This window comes from Pinus tabuliformis, chromosome 7 (assembly GCF_031772625.1).
Source record: "Pinus tabuliformis cultivar Carrire ecotype Pingquan chromosome 7, CPIR1, whole genome shotgun sequence".
NCBI classification, from domain to species: Eukaryota; Viridiplantae; Streptophyta; class Pinopsida; order Pinales; family Pinaceae; genus Pinus; species Pinus tabuliformis.
Genome location: NC_142293.1, coordinates 1,971,314,840 through 1,971,320,383, shown reverse-complemented (window position 1 = coordinate 1,971,320,383; position 5,544 = coordinate 1,971,314,840). Strand labels below are relative to the sequence as shown.

The window sequence follows — 5,544 nt, the reverse complement described above, 5'->3', positions numbered from 1 at the left end:
CACAAGAGAACATGTAACCAATGATCCAAAAATGTATTTGTAAAAATGTTTGTGTGTGTGTATTTATACACACTTTAAAATGGGGTGCCCTCCTAGAGAGGGGTTAAGGACTCACAAATCTAGGTCAACCCTAACCATCCATATATAAAATAATGAAGAGTTTGACTATGGCATCTTTCAAGACAAAACCCTATACACACTTAAAATACACACAAGACAAGTCAACCCATGGATTTATGTGAAGATTACACATCTCCAACACTCGAGCTACATTAACTCTATTAAAAGAGTGTGGAATCTTCTTCCAAGGTTATAAATGAGAAAGATATGTTATTTTGGAGGCAAGATGCCATTAATTGTTAACAATTTCACTACTTTCCTACATGGATATGGGAGACAAATCATAGTTGTCAAGCATAAGTTCCAATATGAAGGATGAATTTGAATAACTTAGCAAAAATATTTAGTTCAACCTATTTGACGAGGAAATTCAAGCTTATGTAGCCAAGCTATGTCAAATTTAATAGGTTACAAAGTTCAAAAAGCTCAATGGACCTAATAACAGGAAAAATTGCATTAGATTAAATATAGCAACTAATCAACATAGTGTTATTTTAAGGTGCATTGAAGCCATTAATGGATAAAATAATGTCTTCACCTAGTACCTATTTTTGGGGAATGCATAGTAGAGCATAGGATAACTCATTTTCCATTGTCATAGGGAAACATGCTTTATATATTAAACAAAAAAAAAATTGAAACATTTATTCTCGTATTGTGACTTTGTGAAGTTCTCTTAGGACAAGTTGTTTAAGCCCTATAGATGATTCCTTCATATTCCATAGAAAGTGGCCTTATTAAGAGACAAACTCGCTTGAACCATCAAATTCAGTGTAGTATGGAAACTGACTAGAACAGAAGTTGTCATTTTTATTTGGAAACGAAGCATTGGGACTAAAAATAAAATAAAAATATCTCCTTTTGCAAATAACTTTATAGGTCCATGAGGTCAAGAAGGATGTAGCACATTTGTGCAAATCATTGGAGTTCTAGGGAGGGATCCTACTCTATAAGTAGGGATCCTCTTACTAACCTCTTGTCTCCCTCATCCTGCTACCAACGATCACAATACTCTTAAGGAAGGCCTTTCTGTTATTTTAGTAAGGAAATAAGAGAACAAAAATAAAGGCACCATAATTTCACCCCCGACCACTGCGATAGAATGACATATACCATTGGCTAGCATTAGCACTCTTTAAGGAAAAGAAGCTTCCAGCATGAAAGTAGGAAAATGATAGATGGGAACCCATTATCATGGAGCTCGAGCCTACAATATTGTTGGGTGCCACCCTTAATAGGATATTTCTCAAACAAATAATGTTTATATTAAGAAAATGTCAAAAAGAAACCTTACAACATATAATATACTTCCCTTTATAGGCAAGATGGATCCAAAATGGGGATGATCAAGTATGACCTTGTCTCCCTTATTTAATAATATATTATCTATTAACTACCCAACAATTAATATGAAACAACATAACAATAATTCATAGTACATAATATTCCACTACAACCTCTAGAATTAGGATTTCACCTCCCGTGGAAGAGGAGAATCATGACTGATGACAAAAAATATTGAGGAAAATATTTTCTTTAACAGAGGTACAAGAAAATTAGAGAAAGAATAATAGAAAATAGGTAAGGCATGATAGAAAAAGGTATCTAGAACATGAAGACTAGAACTATAGAATAGGAACAACTGTTGTACTTGAAAATGAAACAAGCAAGATAGAAAGTAGTAACTTTTGCTTGAAATTCAAACAAAGAGGAGGCATATAAGCAAAAAAAAGGTTGTATTGAAATGAAAAAGGACCATCCCTTTTAATCATCAATATATATGAGACTCCAAAAAATAGGCTACATTAGTTGGGATGCTCCACTTGTCCTTTTGAATCCAATTGAAATCATGGCTTCATAAAAAGGAAATGGAAATTAATTGATTACTTGACTAGATTTAATAAAATCCTTCCTTCAACAATAGGATATGGCAATATATTGAGTCAATTTCTTAAGTGAAGTGAGGGAAATCCTTTGTTGATGAAGGATTCAATCCCACACCAGTTACCTGAAATAAGGCAATATAAGTCTAAACCAACCCCATTATTATCAAACAGAGTAGAGAGTGTAATTGATAGAGAAATATAATCTTTTAAATGGGAATCATGAAGAATAACTATTTTCAAACGATAATCATGCATAAAAACCCAATAGCATAGTTCCATAGCCATCTATTGGCTTACAACTAGGCATAATAAAGAGATATTTCTTATCTTTAGAAACCTGGAAGAAAAATTAAAGTAGTCATAGCCTCATGCAAATGTTCCAAACTTTCACAAGAAAATCACTGGTAAGAGACCAATAAGGAAAGTACATACAAATTCACTCTCCCCACTCATACTGGATTCAGTGATCAACATGGAATGTCTAATAATAAGAACTCCATCTGTAGGGACCTACAAATGAGTAAAAATATTTTAGAGCAAAGTTATTCAATTTATAAATGAAGCAACACATTGACGGAATTAGTAGTAAGTACATAAGCGAGTTCAATATACCTGATCACCAATATTGAGAAATATGACATCACCCACTACAAGATCAAAAATGGAAATTGTACATCTTCTTCCACCCTTGATCACTTAAAAAAGCAACAAAAAACAATGTTTGATCATAATAATGAAAAGTAAATCTCAAGCATTCCACATATGTATATAGACATGTATATACAAGAAATTTCAAAATGAGAAAATTCAAAGACTAAGGCAGATGGTGATATGCACTTGAACTTCAATGTTCCTCTTCTCCTCATTCAAATTTTGGAATTGGAGATATTATCTGTAATCACTAATTGTTGCAATTAAAAAGTCATTATCATCAACATGTGCATAAACATATTATAAAATGAAATAACAAGCATTACACAAATTTAAGATAATCTAGTTAAAAGTGAGTGTTTTTTTTATGTTCCAATGGAGTTGCATTTTATGTGTCAACTTTCTCTGCATGTCTCAACTTATTTTACTATACATTTAACTTATTTTAGAAAAAATGATACATGGATGAAACAATGATCTGTAAGCTTATGTTTTGAATGAAACACTCGCTAAATAATTTTTTGTTTTGTGAAATATATACATTGCATCATTTACTAAAATAAAGGGTTACAGTTTAGTTATTGAAGTAGTCAAATTCAATTGTGTAATCAGAATTTACAGCTGCAACTGATTTAACAATAATATCAATTATAACACGACAACGAGGAGAATTGGGAAAATAATGGAAATTTGAAAAATTTGTTGAAATTCATTTGGTTTATTAGTTTTCTTGAGGGAGAAATTAAAAAGCATGGATGTGGACAGTTCACTATTTTTTCTTGACTATAAAATTTGAAAGGAACAATTATTCATAGTCTTCTATTGATACCACAACCAATGAAGCAACAAAACCCAAGACACCATGACTATGGAATATCAACACACCTACAAGACTTTAGTGCATCTGCTTGTATACTGTAAAATAGTCAACAAAGGGACCAAGGGACAAGATTGTTGAGGTAGATGAGAAGATGGAAGTCTAAATTTGATTCACAATGTGCAACAAAGGAAATACATGCCATTCACAAAAAAAATAATTCTCAATAACAATTCCAAAGAGATCAACTATGCTCTGTGTGTTGTCAACAATGTACAACTTCTTATCTTAAGGAACAACGCTGATATTTTTTCCTCATCAACTCAAATGGAAGCCTGGTTGCAAAGAATTGCCAGAAAAATTGGAAGGGCAAGAAGACATGCATGGTTTCTTGGAGTAAAATTCTCATAGTCTCTATAAGTTATCAGAAGCTATTATGATGAATAAAGAATTGAAATCAATACTACATAATAGACCATTCATACTTACTCGTTCTACCTTTGTTGGGTCAGGTGCCCATGTTTCACATTATACAGGAGACAATGCTGCAACATGGAATGATCTCTCATACTCCATATCTACAATGAAAATTTTTTGATTGTTTGGAATCCTATTGGTAGGTGCTGATATTTGTGGAACTTTACAAGACACAAACGAAGAGATTTACAATAAATGGATTCAACTAGGTTCCTTTTATCCTTTTTCTAGAGATCACTCAAATAGGAGAAAAAGACACAAGTATTATATTTACCTATGGGAATCAGTCACAACGTCTGCAAAGAAGGCGTCAGGTCTTAGATACAAGCTCATTCCTTGTATCTACACATTTCCTTTTGAATCTCACGCTGATGGGAAGAGAAGCTTGCATCACACTCCTTTGAAGGTGCCAATAGCTAGAAAACTAAATATACCCTTCAAATTCAAATGGAATCAAATTGTTGGAGATATAAGTATGCATGATAAATGGGTGGAATTCCCACATTTACACCTTGTTCGAAGAACCCTAATGGAAGGAATAACTTCCATAGTGGAGACACAATTGGGTTCCTAGCTAAATCCAAGCTACATCTCTGCAGATGTGAGATCCTTTAAAAATGCAGATGGAAATGGGGAAGGCTCTTTCAATATCAAATTTGAAAAAGAAGGGTGTAAGTTTGACTTTTTACTAGGATCATGGATTCATTTTAAGCATCCATTTGGAGCTTTAAACATGAATACAATTATAGGCATGGTTAATCATCTAACAAAAAACCCACATCTCCTGTTTGAGTTTATTTAGAGCAGTCCAAGCTCACTGGTACTTGTTCTTGACTTTCTCCCAAGAAAGGATCTAGTTCTTGAGCCGGAGTACTTACAATGGTTTTATGAAGACACCAAACTAGATGTCCCAAGACAAACCTTGGAGAAAGCTCCAAAGGCACAACCATATGTTTCATCCTCTTTTTATGTTCATAGTGTTTTTTAACCCACTCCAATATTGTTTAATATCATTAGTGAGTTACAAGGTAATGAAGGTACAATGAATAGCATGGACAAGGTTGTCAAGGACACAGTGGAACCAGTAGTAAAAGAAGTTATTGGGATTTAGTTGGAAATGATTTCAGCCAGAGGGAGTTCAGTGCAGGAACATGAACAAGAGCTTCTCTTGGGAAGAGGTAACATGATTAAAACAAAAGGTGTTGAAGTGGATATGAGCTCTAACATGCCTAGACTCTTTGGACATGATGTTTCTAATCATGTAGTAGCTACTTTCCAAAAGGAAATCTAAAATCCTATTCAATGAGAAGCATCAGCTCTTAATAAGGTTAAAGACAAAGCCATAGAGGTAAGAATTTAGCATCATATTTCAACAGTAAATTTGTATATAATCATGCACATATATTACGTGTTTGATGATTCCAACTTTATTGCCATGTAACATTATCATGGTACCTCTTGTCCATGAAGCAATGTTGAAGGAGTCTTAATATACTATAGAGGCTCAATTATGGCTCCAGTCATTTACAATAGAATGGATTTATATAATCTATTGGATTTTATTAGTATTTTCTTTGGAAATCCAAGAGTGTT

At 33.2% G+C, this 5,544-nt stretch overlaps 1 pseudogene; it reads left to right on the top strand.

Moving 5' to 3' along the window:
• Window positions 1-4,426: 4,426 nt before the first annotated feature.
• Window positions 4,427-5,242, top strand: LOC149256367 (red chlorophyll catabolite reductase pseudogene; annotated as a pseudogene).
• The last annotated feature ends 302 nt before the right edge of the window (window positions 5,243-5,544 follow it).